General features: G+C 47.0%; 2 long non-coding RNA genes across 3 annotated transcripts in view; one reads left to right on the forward strand and one right to left on the reverse strand.

Annotated features, from left to right (window-relative positions):
- LOC133247282 (uncharacterized) overlaps positions 1 to 21,335 on the reverse strand; it is a 34,521-nt gene extending 13,186 nt beyond the window's left edge. The window contains exon 1 of one of the 2 annotated variants that reach the window (XR_009736354.1): positions 18,321 to 21,335. This is a non-coding gene — a long non-coding RNA (uncharacterized LOC133247282). Of the gene's footprint in view, positions 1 to 467; positions 516 to 18,320 lie in introns of those variants that run through there. The other variant, XR_009736353.1, reaches the window with a different exon arrangement.
- LOC133247281 (uncharacterized) lies at positions 1,446 to 2,810 on the forward strand. Its single transcript, XR_009736352.1, has 2 exons — positions 1,446 to 1,535; positions 1,841 to 2,810. It is a non-coding gene; the product is annotated as an uncharacterized LOC133247281 (long non-coding RNA).
- Positions 21,336 to 22,429: the final 1,094 nt, after the last annotated feature.

A 22,429-nucleotide genomic window follows, 5' to 3' on the forward strand; every position in this document is an offset into this window, starting at 1 on the left:
GCTTGGGGGATCTGAATGCTAGGGCTGGGACAGGAGTATCCTCTTACCCTGGACCCTCATGTTGCACTAGAAAGTTAAGAGGGTGGGTGGGTACACCCCGACTCAGGCATTCCACTCCCCAAAACCCGTCGCTGACTAATCTGATATGACAAAAGCCCCGTGATGGATTTGGTATATGTTAATTCACAATGCCCTTTCCTCCAGAATTTAACTATAAGTTAATACACACCGGAAACCACGAGCAAACACGCTCGTTAATGGGCTTAGGTATTAGCGAGTCCTAACGATGCATACAAATGTGCTCTGCCTCTGTAGGCCCCTCAAGATTTATGGGCCTTGAGCTCTCTGAAGCTGTAAACAAGGAAGAAAAAAAGAGAAAGAGAGAGAGACTGGGGGTGAAGAGACAGAGGCTTGACTCACCCCTCCAGATTCTGGGAGAGAAGTGATCTCTGCAAGTGGATTCTTACCTATTTTCCTTTCCTTGCAAGCTTGCCGTGTGGGTTGTGAAACTGGTCTGGGGGTGGTGTTTGCAACTGAATGCTGGTGTGCGTGGGCAATGTTTTGTTTGTGTGCTAGGGTAAGAGCATGCCAGCCTACTGCGAATTGCTGTTCCAGGGCCTGACTATAACAGGCATTTGTGGATATATACCTGTGTGTGCACCATGCTAGGGGTGTGTGTGTGTGTGTGTGTGTGTGTGTACATGTGCACGTGTGACAAGCAGGCCTCCCTCTGGGCCAGGCTGCTACTCTCCCCACCCCCAAACCCGGTGAACAAATCTCTAACAACAATCATAATAACGATAAATAATAACAATAAAAACAGTAGTTAACAGTCCCTCCCTAGCAGGATAACAATAAAATGCAAGAGGAGATATTTTGAGGAGGGGACAGGAGAAGGAGTCATGATCACAGCAACCCAGGGAGAAAGAAAGGAAGGAAGTTAGCTTCTTTCTATGCCCTTGTGGGGCTGGGTTTGGGAACCCCCTCCCCAGATAAGGTCCTCCGCCAGAGGAGGAGAAGGCGAGCCTGCAGGCCGCTCTCTCTTGTTTCTCTTTCTCGGCTTTGGCTTTTGCTTTGTCTGATCGGGGAGGAACCCCACGTTAGAGGAGGGTTAGTAGCTCTGGGGATTCTTTGGAACCCCTGTTTTAAAGAGGAATTAAAGCATATAGGGTCAGGGCCTACAGGAGCAGAAAGGGAAGAGGGGATGATCACAGCCAGGGTCCAGGCCCAGCGAGTGAGCTGCCGAGGTGCCCGAGTTGGAGTTGTCCGGGAGGACCAGCCTCGGGCAGAGATCCACGCTGAAAAACATTTATGGCCTTGTCGGAGAGAAGGGAGAGCGCGAGGCAAGACCAGGGAAGTTGCCTTCCTGGGGTCTTAAAAAAAGAGAGTGAGAGAGGGGGGACAGTGAGAGAGAAAGAAAGGAGGGTTTGAGGCATGCAGAATTTTCCTTCCCGGGCTTGGAGCGGAGAGGATTTCCATAAAGGAAGAGAAGCGCAGGGTCCCGGATACGTCCACGTCTGCCTCATTCTATGCAGGTACAATTTTCTGGTCATCTTATGAATTTATGTATTGAGGGGAGGATGAAATAAGAGGGGTAGAGATGCGACCTACGCTTCTCGGGGGAGGAAGCCGTCCCACAGTTTCGGGTCTAACGAAATCCCCTCTTAAAAATAATCGTATGCAAAAAAAAAAGAGAAAGAAAATCAAAAAAGGAATACAAAAACAAATTAGCTAACTTTAAAAAGAGAAATAAGATAAAATGATCATAACAAGTGGGCGTGAAAACTTAAAAATTTTTAAGTCACAAACCTTTTAAGGGGTTTGGATTCTTTTTTAACAGCCGGTGACCCATCTGGTCGGAAAGGACGGAGAAACACTTTTCACTGAGTCACTTCTTTAAAACCAGTGTAGACATACAAAGATCCGAAAGAGACCCTTGGGCGTCCTAGTATTTGAGAACCGTGCGGAGTGGAGGACACTGCCATAACCAACCCGGCAAAATAACAATAAGAGGAAAGAACTGCGGTCGGTGGAAGCACTGAGCGCTGAGCGCGCAGAGAGGGCCCAGGTCTGGGTTCCAAGCAGCCGCCCGCCGAGGCAGCTGCCCTGGGCGACGGGGCGCAGTGCGGGCCCGCACCGGCAGGCGACCCCGCTGAGTCTCAGCCTCCCCGGGTCGGCCTGCAGCCCTCTTCTCCCAAGCCTCCGCGGCTCTCCTGGCTCTCTCGGCGTGGATGCCCGGTCGGTCGGGGGGCTTCCTTGATGCGAGGATTTGGGGCCTAAAACTGGGGACAGTGACTCAAGCCAGACTCTGCTTCATTTTTTCTCCCCCAGGCCTCTCCACTTGCCCAAGCTCTCAGCCACCGGTCGGCTGACTTAGAAGGGGCTTCTGGGCTGCTCCCACCAACTCCTGCCTGATTTCCCAAAGTCCAGCGACCTCCAGTCCTCTTTAGGCGGGAAATAGCACCACCCAGACACCTCTGCACTGTATTCTCAGCAGGAAACTTGCGAAGAAGAAGAAGAAAGGCGGCTTAGAGTCCTGTTTACATCTCGGTCTACACATCCCTTGGCGGCTGGAGAGTTTATTTATACCTCCCACTATAACTCTCTCTGTTTGGAGGCACTGGTGGCTCTATTGACAGACTGATGTCTAGAAAATATTGCTCTATCTCGAACCATACCTAAATGTGCTGTGGTTGTGTTTACAGATTTATGCCTGAGGAAAATATAATTATTTCCATTGTATTTGTGCATATACAGTAGTTGTAAGAGCAGATTTATATATAGGAAAATATATGACTCTCTTCTAGCCATCCAGCTTTATGGACATTTGATATCCTGACAGATTTACAGCTCTGAGCAGCTATATAGATAAATGTATATCGTTGGAATTATGTATCAGGAGATATATACTTATTGATTGTGATATAGAGTAGTTAGAGCACTCACTTAGAGCCATATATGGCTCTGGAGATATTTCTATATTATTATCACTATATATAGGCATATCTATTTATAACTACATAGTTATAAAAATAGACATAAGTAATTATAGTCCTATATGTACATGCTGCTATCTCGCAAGAGTTATAGACACTTGCGAATATAACTCTATAGAGATATCTGTATGTATATAAGGGTGTAATTATCTCATGATGTGTGTGTATTTGGGCTTAGGTCAGTCTATCTCTGTTCAGGCATATTTATACGCAGGGGCTGGGAGAGACTTGTTCAGGAAATGTTTTCAGAGGGCCAGCAGAGCAGCTGTATCTGGCCGACTAGGAAACCAGCTAGCGGAGTTCTTTACTTATGGAGGGATGGAGTTACAGGAGGGTAAACAGAGCAGGGGAAGTCAAAAGGAGGGACATTGGGGCTCAGCACGGAGAGTCAGGGAGGAAACAGGTAAACAGCGGGCACCCACTGAAAGTGGAACCAATTTTGTGACGGGCTGACATAGGTGGCACAGAAGGGAAGGCAGTGAACTGTCCTACCACCCAGATGGAGGTAGGATATCCTACCATCACCACTGATGGAGGCAGGGAACAGATCTTGAAGGGCCTTAGGTTTGGCTTTTGATGAACCAAAGATTGGCTACCATTCAGCCCCTCTCATATGCCTGGTGCCTTTCTCTTGAACCCTAATTTTGGGGTCTCTAAGGAGTAGGCTTTAGAGATGAAGACATTTGGGAGGGATGGAGCAGGAAGTGGGGTACACTTTTGTCCCTGCTGCTCTCCGGTAATACGGCCAGGAAACCAAGGTAATGTGACCCCATAAAGCTTGCTTTAGCCTGGGCCTCCTGTGCTCCTGAGGAGTCTGGTGGATGGAGGGGTGAATTTTTCAGTATTGGGCCTATTCTGATAGGAGTTTGGGGAGGTCCTCCCCACCCTCCTTCTCTGAGGCCTGGGCTTTTGGGCCAAATTCTCCTCCTTTGGGCCACTTCTGATCTGTTGGTCCCCAAATTGGGATTCTTAGGGGCCTCTTTAGCTCCCTAATAGCCCTGCCTTGAGCCTTTATGGGGAGAATATGACCTTAATGAGGAGGGAACATGGAACTGAACCTCTGTCCCTCACTTCTACTCATCCACATGGCTCTCCCAGCAGCCCCTTCCAGATGCCACGGAGCCCAGGCTCCACAGTTCTTCTGCACCAACCATCCCCTGGGAAAAAAGACACCGTCAACCTCATTTCGTTATTTTTTGAAAACCTGAGAGTTGCAGGCATGTTTGCTGAATGGTTTGCATGAAGGAGTTTCCTGGCTCTTAGTTTCAGCAGCCAGCAGGGCTTCCAAGATCTTTAGGATGCTGGAAGGGAGTGGAAATCCCTCAGCTGGGGTTAAAAGCCAAGCACCAGCTTCCACACACCCCTACCCACTAGATTGGAGCTCCGGAGCACGGACTCTCTCTGACACCTGGCACAGAGGAATTGCCCAATAGGTACTTGTAGTAAACTGAATGGCAACCAATTCAAAGGCTTTTGGCAGAGGGAGTTTCACCTTTCCCAGCCACTGGCCACCACAGGCTAGGGCATCTGGGTGCATGGACGGGAGCCTGGCTGGGGGATCACGTGGTCGCTGGCCACAGGAGCTCTGCTGGGGCCAGTGGTTAGTGCCAGGGCAAGAGAGTAGCTCCAGCCCTAAGATGGGAGGTTAGGGACTGGAGCGAGGCACCTGGAGCCAGGAAATAGGGGAGGGGGCAAGTCAGGCTCTGCCCTCTGCCCTCAGTCTCCTGATTTTCCAGAATCCCAAATATATTAAAACTAAACCAGAGTCAAGACCTGGGTTGGGCTAGAGCTGCCAGTGGGCCTGAGAGTTCCAAAGAGGAAACACCACCTGATCCATTAAGAAATATACAAATGAAATAAACATAAATCAGCTGGAGGCAGTTAGCCTGGCTGAGGAAATGCCGGATGCCTCAGGCCTGCTCTGTGGATGCTACCAAACTGATCAGAATTAATGTTTAAAAAAATTTGAGATGGGGCTTCCTAGGCGGCTCAGTGGTAAAGAATCCACCTGCAAATGCGGGAGACATGGGTTCAATCCCTGGTCTGGGAAGATTCCACATGCCACAGAGCAACTAAGCCCATGCACCACAAATGATCAAGCCTGTGCTCTAGAGCCCGGGAGCCTCAATTACTGAGCCCAAGTGCCACGACTACTGAAGCCCCCACGCCCTAGAGCCTGTGCTCTGCAACAAAAGAAGCCACAGCAATGAGAAGCCTGCACATCACCACTAGAGAGTAGCCCCCACTTTCTACAACCAGAGAAAAGCCTATGCAACGACAAAGACCCAGCACAGCCAAAAATATAAATAAATAAAGTTATCAAAAAAATTTTTTTAACTTTAAAAAGGTTCAGATTTTCTGCTGCAGTAACATTTAGGTTGTTTCATATAGTTATTTCTTAATTGTCATAATCCCCCTGCTTCGGTCCCTGTAGAATAATTCCTTCTGGGAGTTGGGGGCAGGCAGTCACTGGCATGGGGTGAGATAGTCAGGTTCAGAGATCCCCATCTAGTGAGGATCCAGGTCTGCAGGATCCCATCAAGGCTTGGAGCAGGGAGGCCCCTGCTTTGGTTTCTATTTCCTCTCAGAACACTTAGAGGCAATCTGCCTGGGGTCTGGATAAGGGACTGAAATCTGGAAAGTGGGCTAAGTTAAACCTGGAATTTCATTTCTAGTCCCCCAGTTTTTGACAGTTTCCTCTGCAGACAATCTGTACCCTCACCCTCCAACACCTAATGCCCACCGATGGATTGTGGCTACTTTCTTTACGGAAATGCAGAGAGAGAGTTGAGGGGCTGACATTTACATATGTTTGCCTAAGCTGGACTCTGGGCAGGTGTCTCTAGGCTCAGGCCAGGAGGTGGGGATGGTTTGCTATAAACCTCAGAACTTGCAGGGTTCAAATAACAACCGTCTTTGGTCAAAAGGCAGGAAACGAAGAGACCCAGGCAGTCAACTGTACACTATTGAGCCTGGAGAGGTTGGGTCCCTTTACCTGGGCTGGAATGACTGTTAGCTGTTTCTGGGTCCCAGACCCCCTTGAGAAGCTGATAAAAACAATCTGCTCTGTCCCCAGCAAAGGCAAATACACAGTGTGGACAGTCGCCAGGATGATAGGGAGCTGGGAAGACCAGGATCTCTGGGTTGGGCGTCCCTAATTGATATATTATTTACCCTTTCTTTCTGCGACCCATCCCCAGTTGTCTGCTTCTTGTCCTCTCTGAGTCCCCTTGCTTGGGAGTCAGTTCCTCTCCAGGTACAAGCCCTGCCTTTCTAGGCAAATCCCTTTTCCTGCTTTCCTGCTGGATCACAGGCACCAGGCCGAGGCCTTGCACGTTTCTGCAAGCTCCTTATCTGCTCTCCTGCAGAAACCAGGCAACTGGCTGTTAACTGAAGCCTGGTCTCCTCTGCCCAATTATTCCAGTAATTCCTGAGGGTGGGGGAGTCTGGGGGCATCTTGGCAGAGTGGAGGCCTGGCTATAAGGGGACCAATTCCCATCTCTAGTGGAAACTTGGATGCAAGGAGCAAGTTGCAATTGCTATAATAATAGTCATAATAATAACAATAATAATTTATTTAGCATATCATTAGATGTGTATTTACTGTCTTCCCTCTGCTTTTTTACAAGTGTCTCCTAAGGAATTCTCACAACACCCAGGGGAGACAATAATAAGCTAATTACCACCCTTCAGCTCCCTCTCCTCCTCCCATCCACAAAGTCACCCTCTCTGAGATGGAGTGTTTACAGAACCCCTCCCCCAGTGTTTTACACCTGCTTAACAGTCTCTCCAGTCCCAATTCTTCTCTCCTGTTCCCAGCCTTTTCCATTCCTGTTTCCGAAGTCGGAGGAGAGAGTTGGGAAGTTGGGAGGAGAAGAGTTGTAAGTATTAATATTGTCTCCCTGACATCACAGTGATATTTAGGATAATGTGGGAGGAATCCAATTCTTACTTCTCTGATTGCCCTTTTTGGGGGCAGAAACTGCTTGCACAGTTTCTAGGCAGATCAGTTAAAGAGAGAACTTGTGCTGCCATGATGCCAAAACATCTGAATCAAGTGTAGGAGGACGGCCCATCCTGCAAACATAGCAACATCAGGGGCCTTTAGACCTGTTCAGACCAGATCTCGGAGGTGCCAGGCCCCACATGTCTATTGGCTTTTTTGGCAATAGAAGCCACAGGGGCTTCCCTGGTGGCTCAGATGGTAAAGAATCTGCCGTCAATGCAGGAGACCTAGGTTCGATCCCTGGGTTGGGAAGATCCCCTGGAGAAAGGAATGGCAAGCCATTCTAGTATTCTTGCCTGGAGAATTCCATGGACAGAGACTGACAGACTACAATCCATGGGGTTGCAAAGAGTCAAATATGACTGAGTGAGTAACAATTTTTTTTTCATCTTTTCACAGATTATAATTAAAACACAAACCAGACACATGTTTTTGGATGACAGATTCTAAAAGGCCCCCAGGAATCCCAGTAATGTGCAGAGCACACTCCTAGTTACTCAGTGCTCAGCCCCAACCCTGGGTGGAGAACTGACGTGGCTGTCATGGTAGCCTTGGTCAGAGACAAAGCTGCTTGGCCAGTCATTGAGATCTTGGGTGTTGCTGCTTAGACAGCCGGAACGCTGAGGGCAGCCCTCCACCTCTCCCTCCACCCAAGTACACAATTGCTCCTGGAAAGAAGCCAGTCCAGGGTGGAGGGTACAAGACTCAGAGAGAGTCAGTATCAAGGCAAACTGGAAAAGTTAGCATTGCATTTACTTTTTGCCTCTTTAAACCCTAGGTGACATAGTGACCCTTCTTAGCAGGTCCTCTAGCTCTTTGGGTGTCTTGTCTTCTTTTTCTGGCCCTCATGTCTTTCTGCTGCCCATACTTTCCACTGTACGCCTCTGGCCTTTCTATATCCCCAGTCCTATCAAAGCTTACTTATCCTGAGTTCCAGCTCAGTATCCATGGGGTAAAAGCTGGATTGCCAGATTAGGAAACCTTAACCAATGTGTGCACATGTACATCCTCCCAGGAAATTGTGTGCTTTTAGGTAGGGGTCTGCAGGAGCCATTGCCCAGGTGGAAAGAAGTAGCTATGATGATGGAATCTCAGATCCATGGCAGGTGGCATAATACAGATTTGTGTGAGGGTGGTGTACAATTTTTCTTAAAACCATATCATGAAGACAGCCACCCATCCTGTCTCTGGGGAAGAGCATCTTTGCCCTAAACCTAAGGTTTCCAGGCTGCTTAGAAGAGTCCAGAATGCATTCTTCCTCTTTTATCGCCCATTTTTGAGAGGTCAAATTAAGTTGGGGAAAGACTGGATTCCATGCAGTGAGAAGATTATACATGAATTATCAGGGTCTGGGCTTCTGATTTGTTCCGAATATGGTAATTATTCATTCCATGACTCAGTTCCAATTCATGGGTAGTGTCCTGAAGCCCTCTCAATACTCATAACTATAATAGCTTCCATTTATAGAGGATTACTATATGCCAGGTGCTTTATACTGAATTTGATGAGGAAATGTAGTCTCAGAAAGGTTAAGTCACCTGCCCAAGGTCGCTTAGCCAGGTTTGAACCCTGGCTGTGTGTTTCCCCATCTGCTAGGTTTTCATAGTTCCAAATCATGCCTCCTGGGTTAAAAAAAAAAAAAAGAACATAACCAGGGAAAGGAAAAAAAATTTTTTTTTAAATAGTTTGACATCCTCTGGACGTGCAGAGGCGGCCCTGTGAGGAACTTCTATACTGGCTTCTGCAGTGGTAGATCCAAGTGCACATAACTCAAAATTTCCATCTCCCTGAATTCTACTTTATTGGCAGTCTGTGATTTTTTCTTTCAGCATGATGACTAGCCTTACCACTTAGAGTCCAGCCCTTTCCCAAGACTGGAGATAGAGCCAGAGTTGAGGCACCTCATCTCTAGTGGAGTTCTTGAGTTCCCACTTCCCCAGGCAGAGTCTAGCTTTCTTGTAAGGCTCAGCCACCGTGAAACTGAGAAGCATCTAGAGATTAATCTTCAGAGCCCCTCGTCTCCCTGAGCATCCCCGCTAAGCACTTCTTTTCTGGTTCTAGCCTTGTTTGATAAAGTATCCCAGCGGTGCTTTTGTATTTTAAAGGATGTGATGTGCAGAGGACTGCACTTAACACCATGTGCTCTAACGGTGGAACTTAAGGCATTTCAGTGGCGGGATAATTGGGGAGGGGGAAAACAGAGCTTTCCCAGGGGCTTTATACTGCATCACTGCATAAGGCTGATCCTGCATCTCATTATCCATTAACTTCAGATGAAAGCTATAAAATTGGATCCCTTTATTCTGATTTTTGAAGCTAAGCAGAGAGTGGGCTGATATCTCTGTTTTTACCTGGCTGCTGGCATCCTCCAGACACCCTCCCCATTGTCCTGCCCCATCTTGTCTTTGCCTCCCTCCCCTCAGGGGCAGAGTCCTCAAGGGAGACGGCTCCCCATGGTGTGTCTGCAGGGGCCCTGTGCAGAAGGTTGAGTTGTCAAATGAGGAGACACCACAGCTAACACCCCCACTCCTCCAACCCCCACCAGCTCTGGAATGAAGATGGAGAGTTTTCTGTGCCTGGTTTGGTTCACAGAGACACATAGTCCATCATTTGATTTGCTACAAAGAGTATTCCTTCCCTGCCCCCCAGCATCCTCTAGTTTTTGCTTAGAGTTTCAGAGCTGGAAGGATCTGAGTGATAACCTAATCGAACCACTTCATTGTAAAGGAAGGGAAACTGAGGCTCAGACAGAGACCAGAACCCAAGCATTCTGATCCTCAAACCATCCTTCCCAGTGTACCACACTGCACCTGGCTCTCTGCATTTCCGCTAGATATTTTTGTAATTTCTTCCTCCAAAACCCAGAATTTGAGCTTGATTCCCATGGCAGAGAACAGAGATACCAACCATCATGATAATGTGGACTTTCTTGCTTGGTTATGGCCACTTTTTTGGCACATGCCTTATCATACCCACACCACACTCCACAATCCCATTGGAGCCCATCTGTGATTTCTGTGAAATTAGAAAGTGTTAGTCACTCAGTCATGTCTGACTCTTTGTAACCCCACGGACTATAGCCTGCCAGGCTCCCCTGTCCATGGACTTCTCCAGGCAAGAATACTGGAGTGAGTAGCCATTCCCTTCTCCAGGGGATCTTCCTGACCCAGGGATCGAACCTGGGTCTCCTGCATTAAAGGTGGATTCTTTACTGTCTAAGCCACCAGGGAAGCCCTGTGAAATTAGAGGGCCTCTCTAATAAACAGGGGAAGACCCTGTTTCTGTGCCACCGTATGTGTCAGTTCCCCTCAATCCACTCTCTAGAGCTGCCCAAGACCTGGAGAGGGGCTGAAGGTCTCAGGGCAAAGAGCAAAGGGATAAGTGCACTTTTCTTTGCAAGGGAAGAGGGTTGAACTTAGCACAAAGAATGCTGATGATATATAAGAAGAATTTGCCAGTCATGAACATTGTTAGACACCTGTGCTCACTGAACATATCAGGTAATTCTCACCCCCTGAGACGGTCAAGTTAACCTCACATGGTTCCTTCTAGTCCACAGATTCTGGTTGGAAACTTCCTTTTCCCAGTGTTTGGTGGTCTGTCTAATTCCAGAGTCCTCAGACAGTGCTTACTCAGTTTACCACTGGGCTTTGGCTCCGGAATACATTTTTAAATCTCATGTTGGCCCCAACCAACTTTCCCATCTCTAAGGAACCAAACAAAATTAAATCAATTCAGGAACAAAATTCACCAGATCACTTATCAGTTTGACGTGGGCACAATAGCACTGGACTAGGGGGTCTAGGGACTTGATGTCTGTTTTAGGCTTTGCGTCACCCCAAATTCCTATGTTGAAGTCTTAACCCCCCAGTACTGGAGAATGTGACTGTATTTAGATATGGGGCCTTTAAAGAGATAATCAAGACAAAATAAGGACATAGTGGCGGACCTTAATTCAACTTGGCTGATGTCCAAGGAAGAGATTAGGACACAGAAAAACCAGGTGGACCCCAAGACCATGTGAAAAGGATCATGAGAGAAGCCTCTAAAGGATTCAACCATACCAACACTTTGGTCTTGGACTTCTAGCCTCCAGAAATGTGAAAAAAATAAATTTCTATTGTTTTAGCCACCTACTCTGTGGGTAGTTTGTTATGATAGCCTTAACAAATATGGTGTCTAGATGTGTCTCAGCTGTTCACTCACTGTGTGACCTTGGACAAGTCATTTAAAACTCTCCACACCTTAGGACTTCCCTAGTGGTCCACTAGTTAAGACGCCGAACTTCCAATGCAGGTGGCGCATGTTTGATCCCTGGTCAGGGCACTAAGATCCCACCTGCTGTAGGGTATGGCCAAAAAATAAATAACGAAACAAAAAAACAAAAACCAAAAGCTCTCCAAGTCTCAGTTTCTACATGAACTCTAAAGGTTCCTTCAATACCTAACATTCTGTGATTCCACATGAAAAGAAAGCACCAGTTATGATACACAGCTTTTACTGTCTTGCCAGTGTTATTAGTTATAAGTAGACACAGGTCCAGATACAAGCACTCATGCAATCACACACAGCCTTGCATCAGAACTTTTTTCTTCCAAGTGTACAGCCACGAACACAGTCCTTTCCTCTTTTAGATCTTGGTATACATCCAGCTTTCAATGCAAAGCCTTTTGGGTTCCCTGACCCTCAGGTGCTGTGGGTGCATCTTGCACAAATTGGTTGAAATGAGAACATTTTAATCAGTTGACTGGTTTGGGTGAACGAGTGCCAAACAGCCCCACTGGTTTCTTTCTGTTTAATTGATGGATCCCGTTTTTAAACTGTCAGATTCTGCCCATCGTTTTTGACTCAGAATCACTCTGTGGCCATGTGAGGCCTAGTCAACCACCTGACCAACTCAGTTCCATCACCGTTATTCTTTGAATTGACTGGTAAGTTCACTCAAAAAAATCAAACCCAGACAACTGACAGCCTCACTCAGGCTCAAAGAAAGCACTCTCAGTCATGTCTATAAGATGCCAAAATACCCACGTGGGTCAATCAATTCCCCCCAAATATCAGTCTAACCTATAGCTGCAACACAGAGTAGGCAAAGCAACGTTCTCTCATCAGCCTGCAGTGACTTGCAGTCTGTACGTGGCTAGCACCCTTCTGTTCTCATCAAGCTGACTCATTAGAACAAAGAAACACATGTTCATATGGACACATGCACACATACATACCATGCCATGCTACCCTTAGTCTTTGTCTTTCTGGGAGAGAGAGGATTGAGAGATAGAAAACGTGTGCTAGCAGGAGCAATGGGAAACCCTTGGGACAACTTCTCTTAGGTGCACACTTGCATGAATGTGACTCAGAGTGTAGCTTTGGCCAATATTTGGTAAATTTATAGGCTGAGAGGGAAGGAACCAGCTAGAATGGGGCTTGGCCACATTAACTGCTCCTGTGTAAAAATGGCCCCAAATGCATTTGCATGTCTCTGGGCTTTTGTATTTGGCTTTTTGTATATTTTTTTCCATGACTTGCATGTTTTTGTATCCCTGCATACTCACATATGTCTGAGTGTTCGGGTTGTCTCTATGTTTTCCCACACACCTGGGTGTACATCTACTTGTACATTTGCATCTGTCTCTGAATGCTTGCATGTGTTTGTACACGACCTGTGTATGAACGGGTAGATTTGCCTGTGCCTCTGCGCATATCTCCTTTTGGGTTTCTGTATAAGGATGCTATTACATGTATCTGCATGTCTTTAGAGATCAGTAACTCCAATGAGACTTCAGACATCTCTCAAATGCCTGGCAAGCCAAAGGTGAAATCTGATGCTGGAAATGGTTGGGCAGGCCCTCTGCTCAGACTCCCTCTGGCTCAACAACTATTTTCTTCCAAGATGAAGTCTGCAGAGTCTTCCAAGGGCCCCTTCTGGCTGCCTCTAGCAATCTAGACCTCCACGGTCCCCTCTCAGTCCATTTTTAATGGCCCTAATGAGGAGAGGGGAGTTTCTGGAGGTGAACTGGGATTTTAAGAGAGAAATAAAAAAGGAAACTTCATCCTTTCCTTCCCATTTTCCTCATTTTCCCTTATTAACATTAATCAACCCTGAGCATGAGGCGTAGGGAAGGCAGCTGCTCTACATTTTTTAGACCTTTCTCACACTTTAAAAGCTAAAAAAAATTGCTGACATTTTTCAGGTCAGTATGATAATCATATTGTAGTTAGGTTGTTAAAAATGATTTTTATCTTTTAGAGATATTTATTGAATTGTTCACATAAGAAACAATATGATGTCTGGGGTTTGCTTAAAAGTGTATGAGGAAGTGTTGGGCTCAAACTAGGTGAGATTAGATTGACCATGGGTTGATCCCTGTTAAAGTGAGGTGATGGGTATGTGAATGTTTGATTATATTACTCTCTCTTGATTTTCTTTGGATTTTTCCATAGTATGAAAGAATCACATTCTCACAGACATCTCCTATTCTTTCCCCACTGCACTCTCCATCTGGAGATGTAGCTGAAACTCTCATTATTCCCCCCATTATGTGGATGAGGAGGTGGAGGGCCCTCACCAGGTAAGTGATTTGTTTAAGGCAACTGGGAGCAGAAAGCCCTGACTAGAATTCCAACAGCCTGCTTTCCACCTAGGGTTCTTCTCATTGGGCTGTGCATAAACATGAACCTCATGCAGTCATAAAATATAGAATTTGTGAATAAATCCCTATCAGATTAATGAAATTACTGAGGCTCCAGTTGCTTGTACATTTGCGTGGTGCTTACCTAGACAAGTATATGGACACCCAAGGGTTCCACATTTGCATCCGCAGAGACACATACACACCTCTGTTCACACAGCTATGCGTCTCTCGGTTATACACTTGTAGATAACTTATTTTGAAAATACAGGAGGTTGTGCATGATGTCCAGGGTAAAAAATAAGAAAGGGGATCAGATTGTTACCTCCAGGTGTGCCTGTTCTGTGTGTTCATATGAAGAACTGGGCTATCTGCATACCCCTTGTGAGAATGTACCAACAGAGGATTTGCAAGGAGTAAGTGTCCCTAAAATTAGATCAAGCCCAAGAGCACAGACACACAGTGAGTTTTGTAAGGAAGGAAAACCATTGGCAAGCTGGTGCCTTGTGCCTCTCAATAAAACTGCAACTTCACACCCAGGGATACAAGATTTTTTTCCCTTTCATACATAAATATGTTCAGATAACTAAAGCCATCACATATACTTCCATAAACAGTGTATGGCACCCAGCTACCTTCATGCACGTGTTATGCAGCCATGTCTTCGGAGGGAGGGTTCCTGCACAGTGAGCACAGGTGCTGGAGTCAGAGGACAGGAGTTCTGACCTCCTGTCCACCGCACACTGAGCATGTCATCTTCAGCAAGTCACATCACCCCTCTTTGGCTCAGTTTCCTCTTTGGAAAAACAAGATTGATAGGAATAGCTAAGCTGCCCAGGTCAAATTATGCTAAACATAAAAACTATTTTCTCCATAAATCTATATTTTACTCTACATATTCAAAATAAAATAATGAATATCCACCAATAACATGTATAACATATAAATATTTGTATGCATGCATGCCAATCTATTTATCTAATTTAAAATATGGGATAGAAAAAAATGAGTAATTTCCTAAGATAACGCAATTCGAATACAGCCCGAACTAGTGAAATGATGGAGTCTTGGAGTTAGAAGCAACAATCAAGAGCAAAAAAGATGTTCGATATAGTTATTATGAAGTGAGTTCTGCTGGTTGTCTCAGTTGGTTAGATCCGTGGTTCTTAAAGTGTGGCCCAAGGATCCCTGGGGGTCCTGGATATCCTTTCAAGAGTTCTGTGAACTCCTTTCTTTTCCAATATATATCTGCATGAGGCTATGTACTTCATATACTTCAAACATAAACTGTATCATAACAAATTGAAAGGAGAAACAGATATGAGGATCCAATCACTTTCTATTAAGCTAGACATTTAAAAGATATGCTTCAATGTAAAACAATGACATTTTTCTCACTAAATTGTTTTTCAAAATAGTTTTTTCAAAAAAAGTTATGACATCCAATTAAAATTTTTTTAAAAAGTTATGACAACGTGCAACAGATCATCATTGTTTTAAAAGACTTTTTTTTTAAAGTTCCAGTTTTCATTTCTAGTAAGGTAAATATTGATAGGTATGACCCATATAAAAAGAGCTCTTGGAGATTCTAATAATATTTAAGAGTATAAAGGGGTTCTAAGACCAAAAAGTTTGTGAACAACCGTCAGAGCCTGTTGCTGCTAGGGACAAGAACCTAAGGCAAGACCAAGGCAAGTAGCAAAGCCCACGTTAGGTTCTGCTCACCCTCAGGCTGCTGCTGTACCCACATCCTCATCAGTGCTCCCTGCCAAACTCAGTCCCAGCCTAAAGCAGTGTCCAAGGTCATCAGAAGCAGAGAAATGGTTCAGAGTGCCCACTCTGGGGTCAGGCAAGTCTGATTGGAGTCCTGGTTCTGCCAATGGGGTATATCATCAGCCTCTTGGGCCTCACTCAGCTTCCCCTTGTGTAAAATAGGGACACAACTTCCTTGCGGTGTTATTATAAGATTCAAATGAAATAAATTTAGCCTACTGCCTGGTACATAGTAAGCACTTAAGAAAATGCCTATTATTGTTAATAATAATAACAGCTAGCACTTACTGAAGCGACTTAGCAGCAGCAGCAGCACTTACTGAAACCTTACTATATGCCAAGCACTCATCTAAGTGCTTTTCATACATGTATCCACTTAATCCCAAGGCAATTAAGAACCCTAGGAGACAGCTACTGTGCAGTTGCTGCTGCTATTGTGGTGGTGGTGGTGGTGGTTTCCCAGGCCCTGCCTATGAGCAGAATAGTGTAGATCGAAGGGTTAGATAAATGTTTGTGGTTTTGATTTAACTTTGACGTGTAAGTGAGAGCATTAAGTGAGGAATCTGATCTTCCAGATGTCTCTGACTCCTGCCTTCTTCTTATATAACCACCCCAGGCCTCTGGAGCCAAGATGTAGGATCAAGACTGAGTCCTCAGGCCACATGGCTTTCTGGCCAAGGGGCAGGCCTTTTAAAGCGGTGTATGAGAAAGAGAGGACAGCAAAAACCTCTGGCACCAGCAACATCAGTGATAAGTCAAAAGACCTACTTCACAGGTGCTATACTTGGGACGTTATTCTTCTCTATCACTCAGAGCCTCTCCGCACACACGAACACATACACACATGCAGACCTTCAGCAAAATCACCTCCCATGCATTTATAAACAGAAGAAATGAATGTGTTGAGGTCCTTGCTTCATGCTTGTTTTGATGGTGTACCTCTAGGCAAACACGTATGCAGAGAGAAAGGACTGTATGAAATTATAGAGTGCAGAGAGAGACTCTCTCCCCAGTTTTCCGTCTTCCATCCTGACTAATTAGCAAAGATGCTATAACAAAATACAGGCTCTCATCTCCAGTGTCTTTCTTAGGTCAGGTTCCCCCAGAGACCATCCTGGCTGGTCTGGGTCTATCCAACCACCTGGAGTGGGTGGGGAGTTCAGTTGCCTCTCATTGTCATGGTAACCGAGTGGCAGAGCAACGGGAGCATGAATCTGGGGCTTTTGGCCAACCACCGATCTACAAAGAGAGAAGAGGGGCAGAATCCCAAGCAGGGCTGAATCTCAAGACAGAGCTGGAAGGAAGGGACGGAGAAGGATTTAATCTTTTCTACTGGTTTTCAACTGTGGGTACTAGGGCAAGGACCTTGGGATTATTCCAGTCTGGTACTCTGGGATATAAGGTGTGTTCTTGCTACAGACAGGTCTAGCAGACAGAGTTCAAGAGTCTTGGGCTGGCATTATCCAGACTAAAATCCAACTGGATTGACTAAGAGGATAAGACAAGCTATTGTTCACCTTGATTAAGTTTACCACCCTCTCCATCAAGCTTTGGAGACCACATATTCCTGGATATGAGTGGAGGCAAGGAGGATGTGAGGCAGTCATTTCTTGGCTTCTTTTTTATTTTTTGGAAGACAGAGAAAAGAGACCCTTCTGTGTGTATAGTACGAACAATGCCTTGGCCTCCTCTGTTAGATTACAGAATTCTGAGGGGTATTGAGGGAAATGCTAACTGCTCAGAAAATGACTTTGCAATCAAGGGAAGGGGCAGGGGAAGGTAATAAAGAATGACCAGGTAGAGAGGATTAGAAAAGGCCATCTCCCCTCTATGGTCAGAATATGAAGATATGTTCAAAATCCAGAGTCCAAAAAAAGCCCAGCAGAGAATTGGGGCAATAATCTAAATAATTCAGCACCAAACCCTTCGACTACAGTGCTTTTGCCTGAATTTAATGGATAACTGACCCAGTAAGAGAAGAGACTGGTCCCTGGGGGCCAAGACTCAAAACTGTGCAATTCCAGGACCCTCTCCAGCTCAGAGAAAGAAATGAAAGGGACCGGGGGGTTGGGAGGGGTCTCAAGGTTTGGCCTCAAAGGTCTCTGGGCTCTGAGGTAACAGAACAGGCTAGAGGCCAGAGGCCCTTCATTTGGGGGCTTCTTTGCTAGAGAGGGAGGGAGGGGGAAGGAGGGAAAGAGGGGAGGGGGAGGGGCAGGCAGGAACAGATGCTTCCAGATCTAAAGAAATAATTTGAGGGGGAAAGGCAGGATCAAACGGAGGAAGAGGAGGGGGAGGAGGGGAAAAAGGAAAGAGAACAAAGGTGTGGTGGGGATTGGAGCCTCTTTGGTGGAATCTGGGTGAGATGGCTAAGCCAACATCTGCCCTGGGGCTATAAAATCTTGTTCTATTTGCTGCTGGCCCAGGGGCCACTCTGAAGCAGTCAGATTGGTCCCTGAGGTGACCTGGACTGGAAGCTCAGCCAGGAACCTTTGAACCTCAAATGTCCCTCCCAGATTGCCACCCCCTACCTTTTGGTTCCTCTTCTGCATTCTCAAGGGAGGGGAGTCCCAGGAGGAGCACTGGAGCTGGGGGCTGTCCCAGAGGATTATTGGGGGATGAGAGGGCAGAGGAGCAAGAACCAACCGGAGGAAATACGGAACATAGAAAGCAGCAGGGACACTAGGCTTCCTTGAAAATGCTGAGCAGAGACAGACACGGATAGAACTTGAGGCAGTCACATCCCAAAATGGTTCAAAATCATCAGAAAGACCAAGTCCAAGAAGAGAGGTTTCCAGCTGGGAAGCTTAAATCTCCCCGTCTCCCCTCTGAGTGGGGTCAGGCAGCAGAGGGATGAGGTGGGGTGTGGAGAAGGGCCGGTAAAAGCAGGAACAAACACCCATGGGGAATATTCCATACCTCCTCCATTTTCTCCTCTCCCCAGCTCTTCTCTCCTCCTGCTGGAATTCAAGCCCTGTTCTGTAACCTTAATTACCAAGGTCTGTTCCAGCTGAGTGGAAAAACTCCACATGTAGAAAGTTACAAACACTGCATTCCTGCCCAAAGGGACAGAGTCAAAACAGGAGCCAGGCAGTCATGGGAGTGGGGTGACACCTCAGAACAAGAACAAACTGGTTGGGGGCCATCTCCCAAGTGACTCATTCCCACACCCCCATGGATAACCCAGCCCTGTCCCCTGTCCATGGGACTGGAGAAGGTGCCTCCCGTTTTGTAAGAGTCCTAATCCTAACCTGGCATTCAGAGACAAAGGCCGGGGAGGAGGGAGGCAATTCTTCGCAGGATTTGGGGCTGAGGTGCGGAGTAGACCCATTCTGGGCCTGGAATTCCTCTGACACAGGAGAGACTGTTGGTTTGATGACCCGGGATTCTTCAGGGTTTGGAAATGTTTCTACTACTGACTGAGATCTCTCCTCTCCATCGGTCCCCACAAAAATCTTGTGAGAGGGTCCCATTTCCTGCTCTTGTGAGTCAGAGAAAACTATCCTTTCCTTTCCAAAGGAAATAAAGTCTCCTTATTTGGTGGTGGGGAGTTGATCGGTCGAAGAGCAACCGAGAGGCCCGCTCCATTTTCCACAAAAAATGGAAGGCAGAATGGGGGAAGCAAAGTGAGCTTGGGCTCTGAAGGACGAGCCCCGGGAGGTGGAGCGGAGTTCACTGCTCAGTGAACCCGCTTGGCCGGCCACGCAGCCCCCGGCCCCCGCCCCGCGCCCTATTGTCCTCTGTGAGAGCTGGGGGTCGTGACCCAGCTGAAGGCGACACCGCGCCCCGCAGCAGACGCAGCGTGGAACCCAGAGCAGAAGCCGGGCCGCCCGTCGGCCTCTCGCGGTCTTTGTCGGGCTGGTCCCATTTCGGCTTCTTCCAGACCCTGGCCGCTGCCAGGAGGGGAGCGAGGACCCCCGAATGCAGGCAGCTGCTTTGTGCCCTGTTCTCTTAGGCCCAGCTTCCTGGGAAGCCAGAGGCACCCCCGGGAGCAGGAACCTAGGATTGAGCTGTTTGGCAGAGCCTCCCACATGCTATGATTTAGGGTTTCTCCGCCCCAAGTTCAAATATACTTCCCTCTCCCAAACTCTGATGCTGCAAAGACAGGGTCAGAAAGGAGTGAGTAGAGGGGCACCTCTTTGGACTGGACCCATTCCCATCACGGTTGCAGAGTGGATCCTACAGGACCCTACATCTCAGGGAATCTGGCAATTGCTGATGGGGACTGGGAAGTTAAAACAGTCCCTTTAGGTTTATTAGACTATGTGGCCCTACTCTTCCTCAAACATCCTCTGAGACTCTTCCTACCCATCCTTGTCTCCCCTGCCTCCTAATTCATCAGTTAGCTGGGCCTGTGGGCTTGGCTTCTGGAAGGACCCAGTTGTTCAAAGAAACTACAGAGATGACACCAGAGAGAAGAGCAGGAAAATCCTGAGGCGTAGAGGAGAGCCAAGCCAGAGAAGAGGCTCCTGGACCTGGGAGGCAGTGAGCAGACCTCGGTTTCTCTCTGCTCCCCAAGTCCAAAGGGGATCCGAGTTCCGGGAACTACATAGATTTTAAGGCGGCTGAGAGAGCCCTCCAGGTGTCTGGTTCAAACAGTGCACATTACCCTTTTTAATTCTCAAGAAGCAACTAAAACTTGGATGCTCAAAGCTGCCACATGCTGCAGGAGAAAAATTAAACTGGGGCTAGTGAGATGGGATGCAGAAAAAGCATGCCAAGGGGGGTGGTCAGTTCCATCAGAAAGACTGGTCACAGGCAAAGACTTTTTTTCCTACTAAATCCCCTAAATGTTTATTTTGGGCCCCTACCCACCCAGATAAATCAAGCTAACAGATTAGGAAGTTCATAAAATTGTATTCTTAGGTAATGATATCCAGAGAGGTAATAAATATTCCCGCTGCGCTGATGGCCGCTGAAGTTGGGGGTTCCTCCACCTCTTTTTCCAAGCCTAAAAAGAATTTCTTGAAAGGGGAACATTTTCATAAAAATTAGCTCTGCAAAGGTGGGGTGCAGATAGAAGCTGTGGAAAACCATGAGAAGTGGCTTTGTGAACCACACTTCCCCAGGACTGGGCAGAAAGCTGAGAAAAAGATGGTAAAATTGCCCCAGCAGGCTTCTCCTCCCCACCACAGCACCCCCTTCAGAATCAGTCTATCTAGTCTTAGAAAAGCAGACAAACCGTGCCTAGCAGAGGGTACCCTGGCCCCAAGCTCCGGAGAAACCCTTAACTGTTTGTCTTCCTTAGCGGTCCCCCAAATACACACAGATACATACATCTAACAGCGGGAAGGCGTCCCTGGATTGCAATCCGCCAAGTCTATGCTCAAAAAAAGCTAATGCACAGATTGCAGAGAAAACTTTGTAGGAAACTTCACACAAGCGGCAGTGAGAGGCCCTCAGACATGCAAAGTTCCTCAGTCCTTCCCCCGCCCCCGCCCCCGCCCCCAGGCTCACTTTCTCCACTCTTTCTCTCCTTTGGGAGACAAGTTTCTTCGTTCCCCAGGTACACTCCTCGGCTTAGATACTCTAATTTTTTCCCCAAGCAGAAGTTCACCGCTCCTGATTGGATTTCCCGCCTTCCCTCCCCAAGACGGGGCTTTGAAATAAAAATGAATGGCAAATAGAGAGAGAGTTGAAATTGCTGTGCTCCTCGCCCCCAGAGCATATGAGTGCTAACTACTTACATGTCAAGGGGATTTTTGACCTGTGGGGATCTCCTGGTGCTTGGAGAGAAGGACCTTGGAAGATTGGTGTTGCTGGTTTCACCCCGTCTTCTTTTTACTTAGCCATTGGAGAGACACACACAATACGCTAGCAGGCATTCTTGCGCCTTGCCTCTCCCATTACTCGGGGCAAGAAATCCCCAGCCCTACAGAAGCTGTGGCATCCTGTCTGGAGACAGGGGGCTGAGCTAGGGCTGGCTTGGGAGGGTTGGAGCTGGGGGTGGGGGAGAGGTCAGAGGCGCTGCCGAATATAAAGGCGATGGGAGAGAAAATGCTGTGTCCTCCCCGTGAACCTGGGCTGCGTCTTCCCCACCCTCCCCCAGGCTTTCCCCACTATTCAATCCAACTTCAATAAAAGCCCCGACCCTCAGCTTCCCAGTGAGGCTGTAGCAGCATCCAGTGGGTCAAGACAGCTAGAGCTAGGGGCTCAGGTTGGCCCCCTACTCTGGACATCCCACTCATTTCCGAGAGCCTGATCCCATTCCAGGTGGTCAGGTCCAAGGCAAAGGAGAGTTTTGGGGAAAGAGCAAAGAATGGAACCCACTGGAGGGAAGGCCAGAGGCCAAATTTTTCCAAAACTCAAATACAAGAGGGTTTAGTTTTATTTGTCAAACTATGGATGTCTGATGTTTCTGCTTTTCAGACTGAGATACACAGAGAGTGACTACATGTGGATGTGTGAGAAGAGGAATTTAAAACAGAAGCTCCTAAAGAAGGAAAAATAAAAGAACTGTCCCAATCCTTTTATACTGCTTTTCTCGAACAAGAGTGTGTACCTTTAGCAAGTTCATCTTAACATATAGAAGACAGTGAATTTCCCTCCCCTGTGTTCATCCCTTCCACTTTAGGGAGGAGAAAGAATACATTCCCCTGAAACCAAGTGAGCAAAGTTAGGAAAAGATTATGAATCTTAATTTCCATTGCCCCCTCTTTCCATCTTAACTTCCTTAAGGGATTGAAAAGACTTCCAGGTCCCCCTCTCACACCTTCCCTTTTCCTAAGAGCAACTAGACCCCCTTTTTCCTGCCCCAAAGCCAATTGCATCAAGATAATGGGAGCTACAGTCAGATTTGGCCCCTAATTCACTTGATTACATAAAATCACTCCAGATAATTGTTGGCCCTGCTTCCTCACACTGTAGGCAGCATGTTTTGCTGTCCCCAGGGCACCATTGAGGGAGGGGAAAGTAGACCTACAGGACCCCAGCACACACACACACACACACACACACACACACACACACATATACCCAGCAAGTGGTTCAAGAGGAAATAAATCCAAAGCATATCAAACAGCTTTTCA

Source organism: Bos javanicus, chromosome 5 (assembly GCF_032452875.1).
Source record: "Bos javanicus breed banteng chromosome 5, ARS-OSU_banteng_1.0, whole genome shotgun sequence".
Classification (NCBI taxonomy): domain Eukaryota; kingdom Metazoa; phylum Chordata; class Mammalia; order Artiodactyla; family Bovidae; genus Bos; species Bos javanicus.